The 17,639-nt window shown below is 36.7% G+C and overlaps 1 protein-coding gene across 2 annotated transcripts in view; it reads right to left on the reverse strand.

The window, feature by feature from the left end:
• Positions 1–17,639, reverse strand: part of NCEH1 (neutral cholesterol ester hydrolase 1) — an 85,835-nt gene that overhangs the window by 24,929 nt on the left and 43,267 nt on the right. The window lies entirely within an intron of this gene.

The raw sequence follows: 17,639 nt of genomic DNA on the forward strand, positions 1-17,639 counted from the left end.
CAGGCTACCTCCCTATTTGTCTAGGTTTTTCATTTATTTATTTATCTTAATATTCTTTTTTGCTTTTTTTAAAAAATGTATTTCTTCTCTATATTTTTATTAGTATAATTGTTTTTTCATTTAAAAATTTTATTTATACTATATTTTATTATTTTTTATTCCTTATTTTATATATATATGTGTAAACATTTTTATTGAGAAACATCCACTCATGTATAATCCAAACATATTATGCAATGAATGAGTCACAATATCATCACATAGTTGTATATTCTTCACCATGATCATTTTTTAGAACATTTGCATCACTCCAGAATTAGAAATAAAAAGAAGAAAAAAAAGAACTCACACATTCCATACAACTTACCCCTCCCTGTCACTGACCCACAGCATTTCAGTCTATCTAATTTTTACCCTTTATCTCCCATTTTATTTGTTTTTTATCCTTCTTCTTTTTTTTTTTTTAACTCATCTGACCATACCCTGGATAAAAGAAGCATCAAACACAAGATTTTCACAATCACACAGTCACACTGTGTATTAGTTAGAGTTCTCTAGAGAAACAGAATCAACAGGGAACACTCACAAATATAAAATTTATAAAAGTATCTCACGTAACCATGGGAACACAGAATCCAAAATCAGCAGGGCAGGCTGTGAAGCTGACGATTCCAATGGAGGGTCTGGACAACTCCACAGGAGAGGCTCGCCAGCCGAAGCAGGAAAGAGAACCTGTCTCTTCTGAATCCTCCTTAAAAGGCTTCTCATGATTAGATTAAGCACCACTCATTGCAGAAGATACTCCCCTTGGCTGATTACAAATGGAATCAGCTGTGGATGCAGCTGACATGATCATGATTTAATTCTATGAAATGTCCTCATTGCAACAGACAGGCCAGCACTTGCCCAATCAGACAAGCAGGTACGACCACTTGGCCAAGTTGACACATGAACCTGACCATGACACACTATAAAAGTTATATAGATATACAGTATTCTTTAAGAATCAAGGCTACTGGAACACAGTTCAACAGTTTCAGGTACTCCCCTCCAACCATTCTAATACACCATAAACTAATGTGTAAGAATAACCTCCAGGAAATGTTTTCGTGGTTACAGAAAAAAAGTATTCTAATAACATCAATTCACTGTTCACTTTCGCCTGGGAAAACAATTCCTGCCAAAAGTTTTCTTGTATTATAATATAGAACATGAAAAGAAATAAAATTATCATTCTACTACAAAAAAAAATAAAATAACCTCCAGGATAACTTCCCAACTTTGATATCTCTCAGCCACTGACTTTATTCTGTCTCATTTCTCTTTTCCCCCTTTTGATCAAGAAGGCTTTCTTAATCTAATGATTCTGGGTCCCAGCTCATCCTGGGAGTCCTGTTCCACACTGTCAGGGAGATTTACACCCCAGGGGATCATGTCCCATGTAGGGGGTGGGGGAGGACAGTGAGTTCACCTGCCGAGTTGAGAGAGAGGCCACATCTGAGCAACAGAAGCTCTCTAGGGGTGACTCTTAGGTATAATTATCAGTAGGCCTCTCCTTTATAGAAATAAGCCTCATAGGGGTGAGTCCCAAGATTGGGGGCTTAGCCTTCTGAACTGGTTGTCCCCACTGCTTGTGAGAATATCAGGAATTCCCCAGATGGGGAAGTTGAATATTTCCTCCTTTCTCCCCAGTCCCCCAAAGGGATTTTCCAAATACTTTTTTTGTTCTCTGTCCAAATTACTCTGGGATATATCAGGGTATCACACTAACTTGGACAAAGCAACAAGATCTCACACCCCTATTCAAGATTCCACATAATTATGGTGTTCAAGTAAACCGGCCATACAAGTTAAATAAGATAATGTGCTACTCAAAATATAAATTTTGCACCAAATAAACACAGAGTTTGAAGTTTGAAAATACGAGCTACATCATCCTTTACCTAATATTCGTATTGCCTTAGTCCTACACAGATCAGCTTCATTCATGGCTCTAGATGAAGTGTGATTACTTTTTCAGCTTCTTTTAACAGTTGCTGAATAGAGTGATGTTGACCTTCATATCTTCACTGCTCTAAATCTGAGTCTCCGGTGTCACAAAACCCAAAGTTTCACGGAATGACCAGGTTATATCCAAATAGCTCAGTCAAGACCCAGGCTTGACTCCCAGGCTTGGGAGTCAAGCCTGGGTCTCCTGCATGGTGGGTAGTCATTCTACCACTGAAGTACCCATGAATCCCAGTCAAGCTTCTAAAAGACCCTCAAGTTGAATTGCATCCCCAAAAGAGATCTGAACCTTGATTTGGTGGGGAATAAATAAACCAAGTGCACAGGAAACCTTCAATGTACAACCAAGTAAATACAAAACTTAAGATGAATAAAGGAAACCAATTTGTAAAACAATCATATTAAGATAATCAAATACACCAAACACAACAGAAAATCACAAAGCATGTAAAGATCCAAGCAGAAATGTCCCAGCCAAATGATCAAATCAAAATTCCAGAGGGGACACAGAATATGGAACAACTACTCAATGATATTTACAAAGAAATAAAAGATATCATGAAGGCACTAGAAGAGCATAAAGAAGAACTTGGAAGATTAAATAGTAAAACAGCAGATCTCACAGAAATGAAAGATATAGTAGACCAAATTAGAAATATACTAGAGACACACAATAAAGACACACAATAGAGACACACAATAAAGAAGCAGAAAGAAGAATAAGGGTGCTACAAGACAGAAAAATTGAACTACAGCACACAAAAGAACAAATGGCACGAAAGATGGAAAAAATGCAAATAGATCTTAGGGAAATGACAGACAACAAGAGATGCACAAATATAAGAATCACTGGTGTCCCAGGAGGAGCAGAGAAGAGAAGAGTAAAGGGCTGGGAAAGCTCACTGAAGATATAACTGGGGAAAACTCCCCAACCCTTATAAAAGACAAAAATACACAAATCAAAGGTGTCCAATGAACTCCAAATAGAATACATCCAAATAGGCCCACTCCAAGACACATACTAATCAAACTGTCAAATGTTGAAGAGAAACAGAAAGTCCTCAAAGTAGCATGAGAAAAGCAATCTACTATACAAAAGGGAAAGCATAGAAGACTGACTTTGGACTACTCAATAGGCACTATAGAAGCCTATTATATTAAAGATATGATATATTTAAAATCCTGAACGAGAAAGGCTTTCAGCCAACAATTCTTTATTCAGCCAAGTTATACTTCAAAATTGAGAGAGAGATTAAAATCTTAAAAGACAAACAAAGATTGAGAGAACTAGTCAACAAGAGACCTTCCCTACAAGAAATACTAAAGGGAGATCTATCAGCTGAAAACAGAAGACAAGAGAGGGAGATCTGGAAGAGAATACAGAAATTAAGAGTATGAGTAACGGTGACTTAAAGGATAAAGAGAAAGAGAAGGAAAAGAGTAAATCATTCTGACAAAAACTAAAAGACAAGATGGTAGAGTTAAGAACTGCTTTGACAGTAATTACTTTGAATGTTAATGGACTAAATTCACCAATTAAAAGATACAGACTGACAGAATGGATTAAAAAACAAAATCCATCTATATGCTGTTTACAAGAGACACACCTTAGACGAGGACACAATTAGACTGAAAGTGAATAGACAGAAAAAGATCTTCTGTACAAGCTGTAACCAAAAGAAAGCAGGAGCAGTTATACTATTATAAGAAAAAATAGGCTATAAATGTAAAGATGTCATAAAAGACAAAGAAGGACATTACATATTAATAAAAGGGATGATTAATCAAGAGGAAATAATCATAAATGTGTACACTACCAATCAAGGCATACTTCCTCCAAAGTACATAGCGGATAAATTAAAAACACTGAAGGGATCCATAGACATTTCAACAGTAATAGTAGTAGAAGACTTCAATACACCACTCTTCACTACAGATAGAACAAACAGACAAAGGACCAGCAATGAAATAGAGAACCTAACGAATAGAATAAATGGATTAGACTTAATAAACAAATACAGATTATTACACCCCAAAACACCAGGAAATACATTCTTCTCTAGTGCACACGGAACATTCTCCAGGATAGATCATATACTGGGACACAAACTGAGTTTTTTTATAAATTTAATAAGATTAAAATTATACAGAGCATTTTCTCTGATCACAACAGAATAAAGCTGGAAATTAATAATCATCAAAGAACCAGAGCTGTCACAAATCTATGAAGATTAAACAACACACTTAAATAATCAGTGGATCAAGGAAGGAATTGCTAGAGAAATTCATAAATATCTGGAGATGAATGATAGTGAGAATACAACACATAAAAACTTAACGGGATGTGGCAAAGGCAGTGCTGAGAGGGAAATTTTATTGCCCTAAATGCCTGTATTAAAAAACAAGAATGAGCAAAACTTGAGGATTTTACTGCTCACCTGGAGAATTTAAAGCATGAACAGCAAACTAACCCAAAAGCAAATCAAAGAAGAGAAATGATAAAGACTAAAGCAGAAATAAACAGACCATAGAACAACAACAAAAAAAATCAGAAAGAATAAACAAAACCAAAAGTTTGGTTCTTTGAGAAAATCAATAAAATTGATGAACCCCTAACTAGAATAACAAAGAAAAAAGAGAGAGGATGCAAATAAACAAAATCAGAAATAAAAGGGGGGCTATTAACACAGATCATGAAAAAATTAAAAACCATCAGAAAATATTATGAACAACTATATGCCAACAAACTTGACAACTTAAATGAAATGGACAAATTCCTAGAAACACACAAATTACCTATACTGACTCAAGAAGAAATAGAAGATCTCAACAAACCAATTACAAGTAGAGAGATTCAATCAGTCATCAAAAATCTTCCCACAAAAAAAAAGCCCAGGACCAGAAGCCAGAGTTTCACAGGGGAATTTATCAAACATTCCAAAGAGAACTAACACCAATCCTGCTCAAACTTTTACAAAAAAAATAAAGGAATGCTACCTAACTCATTTTATAAAGGTAACGTCACTCTACTACCAAAATCGAGTAAAGACACTACAAAGTAAGAAAACTACAGACCAGTCTCCCTAATGAATACAGATGCAAAAATTCTTAACAACTAACAAATTCAATTCTAACAAATTGAATCCAATAATTTAAAAAAATTACATATCATGACCAAGTGGGATTTATACCAGGAATGCAAGGGTGATTCAACTTAACAAAAACAGTCAATGTAATATAGCACATTAACAAATTGAAAGAAAAAAAATTATACGATCCTCTCAATGGCTACTGAAAAAGCATTCGACAAAATTCAGCATCTTTTTCTGACAAAAACACTCTAAAACATAGGAATCAAAGGTAACTACCTTAATATGATAAAGTGAATATATGAAAAACCGATAGCCAGCATTGTAATCAATGGAGAGAGACTGAAAGCTTTCCCCCTAAGATCAGGAACAAGGAAAGGATGCCCACTGTCACCACCATTATTCAACACTGTGCTAGAAGTTCTAGCTAGAGCAATCAAGCTGGACAAAAAAAATAAAAGGCTTCCAAATGGTAAAGGAAGAAGTAAAATTTTCATTATTTGCAGATGATATGATACTATACTTGGAAGTTCCTGAGAAATCTACAGCAAAGTTACCTGAGTTAATAAACAAATTCAGCAAGGTGGTAGGATATAAAATCAACATGCAAAAATCAGTAATATTTCTATACACAAGCAGTGACCTAACTAAGGAGTCATTTAAGGAAAAAATTCCATTCAAAATAGCAATTAAAAGAATCAAGTATTTAGGAATGAGTTTAACTAAGGAAGTGAAGGACTTATACACAGAAAATGACATAACATTCCGAAAAGAAATCAAAGGAGATCTAAACAGATGGAAAGACATTTCCTGCTCATGGATAGGAATGCTAAATATAGTTAAGATGTAAATTCTCCCCAAATTGATCTACAGATTTAACACAGTACCAATCAAATTTCCAACAACCTACTTTGAAGATTTGGAAAAGCTAATTACCAAATTCATCTGGAAGGGATAGCTAAAAGCATCCTAAAAAGAAGAACCAAGTGGGAAGATTAACACTCTCTGACCTTAAAACCTATTATAAAGGCACAGTGGTGAAAACAGCATGGTACATGTACAAAGATAGAAGCACTGACCAATGAAATTGAATCGAGAGTGCAGAAATAGACCACTAAATCTATGGTCAACTGACTTTTGACAAGGCCCCAAATCCTCTGAACTGGGTCAAAATAGTCGTTTCAATAATTGGGCATGGAAGAACTGGCTATCAATAGCCAAAAGACTGAAAGAAGACCCCTATCTTACACCCTGCACAAAAATTAACTCAAAGTGGATCAAATACCTAAATATAAGAACTAGCACCCTAAAGCTTCTAGAAGAAAATGTAGGGAAACATCTCCAAGACCTAATAATAATAACAAACAAACAAAAAAAGACCTTGTAATAGGAGGTAGCTTCCTAAACTTCACACCCAACGCACAAGCAACAAAAGAAAAAATAGATAAATGGAAAGTCCTCAAAATCAAATGCTTCTGCACCTCAAAAAACTGTCAAAAAGGTGAAGAGGCAGTCAACTCAACGGGAGAAAATATTTGGAAATCACATTGGACAAAGGTTTGATTTCCTGTATATACAAAGAAATCACACAACTCAACAACAAAAGAACAAACAACCCAATTATAAAATGGACTAAAGATATGAATAGGCATTTTTCTGAAGAGCAAATACAGATGGCTCAACGCACATAAAGAGATGCTCATTTTCACTGGCTATAAAGGAAATGCAGATCAAGACTACAATGAGGTACCATCTCACACCTATAAGAATGGCTGCTATTAAACAAACAGGAAACTATAAATGTTGGAGAGGATGTGGAGAAACTGGGACACTTGTGCATGGCTGGTGGGAATGTATAATGGTGCAGCCACTATGGAAGACTAGTGGTTCCTTAGGAAACTAAATGTCAAGCTGCTCTATGACCCAGCAATAGCACTACTTGGTATACACCCAGAAGAGCTGAAAGCAATGACACAAACAGACATTTGCACACCGATGTTCACAACATTATTTACAATCACCAAAAGATGGAAACAAGTGCCCATCTACAGATGAGTGGTTCAATAAAATATGGCATATATATACACGATGGAAAATTATGCAGCAGTAAGACAAAATGATGTCCTGAAGCACACAAAAAGATGGATGAGCCCTGAGGACATAATGCTGAGTGAAATTAGACAGACACAAAAGGATAGATACTGTATGAATCCACTTTCCTGACCAGCGTAAAGGTATAACATCAGAGGCTTAAAATACAGAACATAGGGGACTCTGAGATACACAGAAGCTAGAGATGGGTGAACCTTTAGCTGATGAGGTTGAACTCCAATGTAAGGGAACACATAGGAGTGAAGGTGTTTCTCTAGTGGGTCTTTAACTAATATTACCATAGTGAAGATGAACAAGATTGAGAGGGGTTGTATAGACCTACGTGTTCCACTGATTTACATTAGAAATATGAATTAGTTCTCGCAAGAATTACTTTAAAGGTATGATTCTTGTACGAAGAGTGTATAAGTCCTGGGTACAGGGGAAAACTGCTATTGCATCCTATGAACTACGTTCAAAAGGAAACCATCAGCACTACCACAACAACAACAGAGGTAAATAATGGGGGGAGAGACAAGAGTTAAGAGGAGGTTTAGATTTCCCATTCAGTGAGGGTGTGTTTATTGGTTTGCTTTCTCTTGGGGACAATGAAATTATCTAAAACTGAAGACTGTGGATTTTGGGTCCTCTACCTGATACCCAATGATCGCAGGTAGCTGAAGAATGCACTGACAGAGAAGTAGATTGGCAAATGATGGTGTATACTTATGAACGAAGGCTGTGCTGCTACAAAAAGGAACAGTCATGAGGCATGCAATGATGTCAATGAACATGTAGGACATTTGTTGAGACAAAATAAGCCAGAAACAAATGAACAAGAATGGTATGGTCATCTTTAGAAAATGATTGTAAGAAAACAGGGGCCTAGACTGTAAGCTTTTAGAGAAGACACATTAAGGCCACAGTGGTGATTGTTCCTGGATTTTGAGAGACTGTTTTATATATATAATCTGATATTTAGAGATAAGAACAAAGCTGAACAGGTTGGGGTTAAATAATTCAGAACATAGGGGTAAGGAAGACAGTGTCTATATTTTAGAACCACACATACTCTTTGAGATGGAAGAGATGCTTTATTTCTTTTTTCAGTCTGGAACTGAAATTTTCTGTCATTCATAATCTAATTCAACCAATCTGTATAGCTCATTTGAACATCTGAAACACAGGAAGCACAGAATAAGAAAGAGGCCTTTTAATCCTGAATAGATTATTGTAGTGCCTGGATACATCCTAGAGTATATTAAACAGATAATCAAAAAGTATTGGCAAAGTCCCCTGAGGGACAGGAGAAAGACTATGTAACTATTAAACCTTACCATCAGGGAATCCCGATACTGTGTCAAACTTTAGGAACACCCAAATCAATAGGCCATGCCCTTGATCATGTGGCTTCCTCTTGTGAAACTTATGTAGGTAGCAGAGAAGCTTAGCCTACCTATAGCCATGCCTAAGAGTTACTTCTGGAGGACGTCTGTTGTTGCTCAGTTGTGGCCTCAGTCTCTCTAAGCCTAACTCTGCAAGTGAAGTCATTGCCCTCCCCCCTACGTGGGACATGATATCCAGGGGTGAAAGTCTCCCTGGTGATGTGGGAGGTGACTCCCAGGGATGAATCCAGACCTGGCACTCTGGGATCAACAATTCCATCCTGACCAAAAGGGGGAAAAGAAGTGAAATTAATAAAGTATCAGCGGCAGAGAGAGTTCAAATAGAGTCGAGAGGCTACTCTGGAGGTTGCTCTTACACAAGCTTCAGGTAGACCTTGCTACCTGTCATAACCTGCCAAGCCCCAACCAGGACCATTCCAGCCAATCCTAAAGAACACCTAGGGCAATATATAAGATTCTATAAGGGTGCATGCACTAGAGTAACTTTCCAGAAACTTGTAACCTCCAGATGGGTTGCTGGTCCAGATAAGTCCTGAAACCTAGCCCAACCTCTCTAGAACATCAGATAGTCTCATCTCCATGTCCCATATTAGTAACAGACAATTCCAATATGAAAAATCTAGAAGTGCCATTGCCCAAACACCCCTAAAGAGAGGGACAGAAAGATCAAAGATGATGATGGAATTATACAGAGAAGATAGGATTTAACAAATGAATATGAATGCCGGATCATTAAATTGATATCTCTCTTTTAGTCTCTAGAGCAGCTAGAAGTAAAAACTTAAAATTGTGGAGCTGTAACCAATGTTAAACTCTGAAATACGTTTTACAACTAATTGTGGTGCTGTGTTTTGAAATTTATAGCTTTTTTGCATATATGTTATTTTTCACAAAAAAAGAAAGGAAGCAAAGTCAATTGCGACGATAAAAAATATTTAAGCCTGCTAGCCTCCTATATTCGCGAGCAGCAAGAAGAATCGTATGGTAGCCTATGACATGATTCTGTCGGGATCTGTCCTGTAACTACTTGTTCAAGAGTGCTTTGAAAACTTGCTTTTTTATTTCTTTGCTTTATATACATGTTATACTATACAATAAAATAATTAAAAATTTTTAAAAGGTAGAGGGATATGGGGGAAAACTAAAAACACATTCTATGGCCAATAGATAACAGGAAAACATCAACAGTACTACTGTTGCCTACAGCACTACTAGGGGCAATTAACTCGTGGGGGAGGGGGAGGCAAATGATAAGAGGTAGTTTTGATTCAATAGTTGGTGATACTGTTTGCCAGTTCTTTGTCATTATGGACCAATGAAAATTGCCTAAAATGGAGAGTGCTGCTGATGGTACAACCAAATAAAGATACTGTAAGACATGATTTGTTTATTTTGGACATTATATATGATGCCCAATAAATGGAGAGACCCAAAGGATACAATGACTAAGAAGTACAATGGCAAAGAGTAATACATTTATATGATGGAATGTGGTGTGGCTACAAAAAGAAGGGACACTGAAGGATACACAAAGAACTGAATAAACCTTGTGGACAGTGGGCTGTGCAAAATAAGCCAGAAACAAAAAAAGAACAATTATGCTGAGATCTCGATCAGAAAACAAGATTGTGGGCCCTTACAGCAGTCACACTTGGTCTAAAGTTGTGGATGTATTTCTGGGTTCTGAGACACTGAGCAATACTTGTATCAGCTGATATTTCTCTGGAACTATGAGCAGTTCTGTGGCATACAGGTCCCAGAAATGGAATGCTGCAGACCTGAAAGTTAGCATAGCTATACATAAATGACAGTTACAGTAACCAAAAAAGATATCAGGCCTCAATTACAGTTGAACACAAAGCCAATCTAGCTGGGTCTAAGGTAAATTAGAATGTAGATTAAAAGATATTAGTGTATTAGACCTTCAGCTACTATATGAGATCAAAGACAGAGAGCTTTATTATGCCTATAATCTAAATTTTCTGTAACACATAATTTAAATCAACCTCTCTGGATGGCTCATTTAAACAACAGAAACTCCTGGAGTCCAGAATGGGAACAAAGCTTTGTAATTCTCTATAGCTTAATATAATACCAGGATACATCTCAGAAAATAATGGGCTGACAATTTAAAAATTTATATGGGACTAAAAAATTTTCCCATCTGGGAAACCCCAGATACCCTCTCAACCACTGGGGACTTCCAAGAAAATAGGCCAAGCCCTGGATTTTGAGGCTTGCTCTTACGAAATATATTTCTGTAGTGGAAAAGCCAAGACTAGTCATGAGGATAGGCCTAAGAGTTGCTTCCAAGAAGCCTCTTTGATGCTCAGATGTGACCTCTCTCTCTCTAAGCCCAACTATTCAATTGTTGCCCTGCCCCCCACATGGTACTGGCCATTCAGGGTTAAGAGTCTACCTGACAACATGTGGCATGGCTCATGGGGAAAAGAAGTATAACAAACAAGGTATCAATGATTGAGAGAGTTCAAATAGAGTGGAGAGGCTACTCTGGAGGTCACTCTTACACATGCTTCAGTTAGACATTGCTACCTATTATAACTTGCCAACCCCCTGCTGAAACCATTCCTGCCAATCCTAAAGAACACCTAGGACATTATATAAGATTCTACAAAGGTTCCATGCACTAGGGTAGCTTTCCAGAAACCTAACACCTCTAGATGGGTCCCTGGACCAGGTAAGTCCTGAGATGCAGACGGGCCAACCTTTCCAGAACATCAACTAGTTCCATCCCCCTACCCCATATTATTGACAGCCCCTTCAAAAATGAAAAAGTTAGAATGGGCATAGCCCAAACACCCCCAAAGAATGAGTGAAAGATCATAGGTGGTGGTAAAGTTACACAAAGAAGTTTGGTTTTAACAAATGAGTATGAGTGCTGAATCAGTACACTGATATTTCTTTTAGTCTCCAGTACTCCAGAGCAGCTAGAAATAAAAATCTAAAATTGTGGAAATATAGTCCATACCAAACTCTGAAATCTGTTCTACAACTAATTCTTGCAATGTACTTTGAAATCTATTGCTTTTTTGTACATACGTTATTTTTCACAAAAAGAAAAAAAAAGAGGAGTAAAATAGAGAAGATAGGATTTAACAAATGAATATGACTGCTGAATCAATATTGTTCTAGTTTGCTAGCTGCCAGAATGCAAGACACTAGAAACAGAATGGCTTTCAAAAAGGGGAATTTAATAAGTTGCAAGTTTACAGTTCTAAGGTCATGAAAATCTCCAAATTAAAGCAAGTCTATAAAAATGTCCAAGTTAAGGCACCATCAAGAGGTTACCTTCACTCAAGAAAGGCCAAAGAAGTTCGGGGTTTCTGACTCAACTGGAAAGGTACATGGTGAACATGGCAACATCTACTAGCTTTCTTTCCAGGAATCTTCTTTCATGAAGCTCCCCCAGAGGCATTTTCCTTCTTCATCTCCAAAGGTCTCTGGCTGTGTGGGCGCTCACGGCTCTCCTGATGCTGCTCTGCTGCTTTTATGAGGTTCTGAAGCTTTCTCCAAAATTACTCGTCTTTTAAATGATTCCAGTAAACTAATCAAGACCCACCTGAAACAGGTGGACATCTCCCTCTAATGAAAGGTTATTACCCACAATTGGGCAAGTCACATTTCTGTGAAGATAACCTAATCAAGTTTCCAACTCACATTATTGAATAGGGATTAAAAGAAAGGTTGCTCCCATAAGATTGGATCATGATTAAAGCATAGCTTTTCTATGGCACATAATCCTTTCAAACTGACACAGATATATTGGTATTCCTTTTAGTCTCCAGTGTGCTGGAGCAGCTAGAAGAAAAACTGAAAAATCATGGAACTGTAATCCATACAAAACTTTAAAATCTGTTGTATAACTATCTGTTAAAATGTACTTGGAAATTTATTGCTTTTTTTATATATATGCTATTTTTGTACAGCGAAAAATCGTTAAAAAAATGAAATGGATTAAACTCTCAATTCAAATGGCAGAGATTGGCAGAATGGATTTTAAAAACCATGACAGAGCTATATGCTGTCTGCAAGAGACTCACTCTAAATTCAAAGTTACAAGTAGCTTGAGAGTGAAAGGGCAAAAGGACAGGAAAAAAGTAGTAACCAAGTAATAACCAACGGAGAGCTCAGGTAGGTATACTAATATCAGATAAAACAGACCTTAAGTCAAAAACAGTTACAAGAGACAAAGAAAGCCATTATAAACAGATACAGGGGACAATTCAACAAGAAGATGTAACAATTGTAAATACTTATGACAAAGCAAAGAGAGGACACAAATAACTAAAATCATAAATGAAAAGGGTGACATTATTACTGACCCCACTGAAATAAAAAGAACTATAAAAGTATATTATGAACAACTGTATGGCAATAAATTAGATAATCTCGATGAGATGGGAAGATACTCAGAAATATATAAACTACCTACATGGTTCAAGAAGATAGACCTCAGCAAACCAATTACTAGCAAAGAGACAGAATCAGTAATAAAAAACCTACCAGCGGGACAACAACTGTGAGTTACAGTACAAATAAAAAGAAGTTTTTTCATAAAGTAGAATAAATGCATGACACTATTACAAGGACTTAAAAATAGAGTGATATATAAGGGAAAGTACACCTATTACAAACTATGGAATATTTAATGCCTTAATATTCTTTCATCAATAGTAACAAATTTACCACACCAATGCTAGGGATCAATAATAGGAGGCATAAAGGGTATGGCATGTTTCGTGTTTTCTTTTCTTTATCTGATTAATGAAAATGTTCTAAAATTGACTGTGGTGACGAATGCACAACTATGTAATAATATTGTGAGCCACTGATTATATACTTTGGATGGATTATATGCTTATGGACTGTGAATGTATGCCAATAAATTGCATTTAAAAACCAAAAACGTCCTAGTAAAGGAAAGCCCAGGACCAGAAGGCTTCACAGGAAATTCTACCAAACATTACAAGGAGATTTAAATTCAATTCTGTTTAAACTCTTCCAAAAAACTGAACAGGAGCATGCTGGTTTGAAACTTTCAGAAAAACTGGTTCTTTAATCCTGTTTCACTACTGCTGGATGGGATCATTTTTATTAAATTGTTTCGATGGAGATGTGACCCACCCAGTTGTGGGCAGGACCTGTTGATTAGGTGGTTTCCATGGAGATATGTTTCCACCAATTGAAGGTGGGGCTGCTTACTGGAGTTCCTTAAGAGAGAACTATGTTAGAAAAAGCTTCAGAGCCCACATAGCTAAAGACCTTTGGAGATGCAGAAGGAAAACACCCCCAGAAAACCCTTATGAAATGAGAAGCCAGGAGAGAAAGCGAGCAGATGTCACCATGTGACTTCCCAGCTGACAGAACAGTCCAGAAGCCAAAGACACCAGCAGATGCCACTCATGTACCTTCCCAGCTGACAGAGGTGTTCTAGTGGCATCAGCCTTTCTTGAGTGAAGGTAACCTCTTGTTGGTGCCTTAATTTGGACATTTTCATGACCTTAGAACTGGAAACTTGTAATGCAAAAAATTCCCTTTTTAAAAGCCATTCCAGGGCAGGCCACAGTGGCTCAGCAGGCAGAGTGCTCGCCTGCCATGCCAGAGGACCCGGGTTCGTTTCCCGGTGCCTGCCGGTGTTAAAAAAAAAAGCGCCATTCCATTTCTGGTATATTGCATCCTGGCAGCTTTAGTAAACCAAAACAAGAAGGGAACATTCTCTAACACATTTTATGAGGCCAGCATCACCCTCATACTAAAGCCAGATGAAGCTACCCCAAGAAAAGAAAACTAAAGATCAGTATCTCAAATGAATATAGATGCAACTATCCTTAACAAAATACTAGCAAATTGAATCGAACAGCATACTAAAATAATTATAAATCATGATAAAATGGGAATTATACCTAGTATACAAGTACAACATAAGGAAATAAATAAACGTAATATACCACATTAATGGAATGAAGGAAAAAAAGCACATGGTCATCTCAATTGATGCAGAAAGGCATCTGACAAAATGCAAAACACTTTCTTAATAAAAGTACTTGAAACAAGAAACAGGAAGATACTTCTTCAACATGATAAAGGGCATTTAAGAAAACCTACTGCTAACATTATACTTAATGATGAAAGTCTGAAAATTATCCTTTTAAGATCACAAACAAACAAGGAGGCTCACTGTCACCACAGCTGTTCAACACTGTACTTGAAATTCTTGTCAGAGTAATCAGGCAAGAAAAAGAAATAAAAGGCATCAAAATTGAAAAGGAACAAGTAAAGCGTTCCCTATTTGCAGGAGATATGATCCTATAGAAAACATCCTGAGAAATCCACAGCAAATGTCCTAAAACTAATAAATGAATTGAACAACGTGCAGAGTACAAGATCAACACCCAAAAATCAGTGGTGTGTCTATGCACAAGTATGAACAAGTGGAAAAAGAAATCAAGAAAATAATTCCATTCACAATAGCAACAAAAAGAAGCAAATATCTAAGAATAAATCTAACAAAGGATGTAAATAAACTGTACGCACAAAACACAAAACATTGCCAAAAAAATTAAAGATGGCTTAAATTGGAAACATATTCCATATTTATGGAATGGAAGTCTAAATATTGTTAAGATGTTAATACTACCAAACTATGTGTAAATTCAATGCAATCCCAATCAAAATCCCAACAACCTTCTTTGCAGAAATGGAACAGCTAATGATCACATTTACACAGAAGTATAAGGGGCCCCAAAGAGCTAAAGCCATCTTCACAAAGAAGAACAAAGTTGGAGGACTCACACTCTGCAATCTTAAAACTTATTTAAAAAGCCATAGTCATCAAAACAGCATGGTGCTGGCCCAAAGACAGATATAAAGACCAACAGAATAGAATCTAGAGCTTATAAATCAACCTCACATTTGTGGCCGGCTGATTTTTGACAAGGTGGCAAAGATCACTTAATAGGGAAAGAGCAATCTCTTCAACAAATGGAGATGGGAAAACTGGGTCTCCCAGCTTAACTGAACATCATAGTACATGGAACCTTGAATAGGGCATGAGATTTTGGAGGTTTGTCCAGAGTGATGTCCCAATAAATCCAGAGTGATATGAATAGTGAATTAAAAAGTATTTGCAAAGTCCCCTTGGGGGAATGATGAGAAAGGGGGAAAATTCAACTTTCCCGAGTGCAGAATTCTTGATATTCTCACAAGCAGTGGGGACAACCAAAACAATAGACTGAGCCCCCAATCTTGGGGTTTGTTCATATGAAACTTAACCCCACAAAGGATAGGCTAAGCCTACTTAAAATTAAGCCTAAGAATCACCCGCAAGAGAACCTCTTTTGTTGCTCAGATGTGGCCTCTCTCTCTCAGCCACCATAACAAGCAGATTCATTGCCCTCACCCTCTCTATGTGGGACATGACTCCCAGGGGTGTGGACCTTCCTGGCAATGTGGGACAGAAATCCTAGAATGAGCTGGGACTCAGCATCAAGGGACTGAGAAAACCTTCTCGACCAAAAGGGGGAAGAGTGAAATGAGACTAAATAAAGTGTCAATGGCTGAGAGATTCCAAACAGAGTCGAGAGGTTATCCTGGAAGTTATTCTCATGTATGATATAGATATCACCTTTTTAGTTAAGGTAACGGAGAGGCTGGGGGGAACTGCCTAAAAATGTAGCACTTTGTTCCAGTAGCCATGTTTCTTGAAGACAATTGTATAATGATACAGCTTTCACAATGTAACTGTGTGATTGTGAAAAACCATGTGTCTGATGCTCCTTTTATCCACTTTATTGACAGATAAGTAAAACATATGGATTAAAAATAAATAAATAATAGGGGGAAGAAATGTTAAAATAAATTTAGTAGATTGAAATACTAGTGATCAATGAAAGGGAACGGTAAGGGGTATGGTATGTATGAAGTTTTTTCTGTTTTCATTTTCTTTTTCTGAATTGATGTAAATGTTCTAAGAAATGAACATGATGATGACTATATAACTATGTGATGATATTGTGTATTACTGATTATATATCAAGAATGGAATGATCATATGGCAAGAATGTTTGTGTTTGTATGTTGTTATGTTTAATAAATAAATAAAAAAAAACTGGGTCTCCATTTGTAAAAGAAAAAAAAGAGGACCCCTACCTCACACCGTATACAAAGCTCAACTCAAAATGGATCAAAGATCTTAATATAAGAGTTAGAACTGTCAAATTCCTAGAAGAAAACAGGAGGCACCTTCAGGACCTTGTGGTAGGCAATGGTTTCTTCGACTTTATGCCCAAAGTACAAGCAATGAAAGAAAAAATAGATAAATGGGACCTCATCAATATTAAAAACTTTTGTTCCTCAAAGGTCTTTATCACAAAAGGAAAACAAAATGGGAGGAAATATTGGTAAACCACATATACAATAAAGGATTAATATCCAGAATAAAGAAAGAAATCCTTTAGCTTAATGAAGAAAAGACAAACAACCCAATCAAAACATGGGCAAAAGACTTAAACAGACATCTCTCACATCTCTCCAAAGAAGATATACAAATGGCCAGAAAGCACATGTAAAGATGCTCAACATCAATAACCACCAGGGAAATGCAAATCAAAACCATAATTGGATGCCATTTCATAGAATGGTTGTTATGTAAAAAAATGGGAAATGTGTGTGGGAAAGGATGTGGGGAAACAGGAACACTCATTTACTGCTGGTGACAATGTAAAATGGTACTCCCACCGTGGAAGAGAGTTTGGTGGTTCCTCAGAAAGCTAACTATAAAACTACCATACAACCCAATATATACCCACTTCTAGGGATATACTCAAAAGAATTGAAAGAAGTGACTTGAACAGATATTTTCACACTGATGTTCATAATGGCATTATTCACAATTGCCAAAAGATGGGAACAATTCAAGTGTCCATCAACCAATGAATAGATAAATAAAATGAAGTATATGCATACAATGAAATATTATTCAGCTGAAAAAAGGAATGAAGTCCTGATTCATGCAACAAAATAGATG

The sequence above is a fragment of the Tamandua tetradactyla genome, chromosome 5 (assembly GCF_023851605.1).
Source record: "Tamandua tetradactyla isolate mTamTet1 chromosome 5, mTamTet1.pri, whole genome shotgun sequence".
Taxonomy (NCBI): Eukaryota; Metazoa; Chordata; class Mammalia; order Pilosa; family Myrmecophagidae; genus Tamandua; species Tamandua tetradactyla.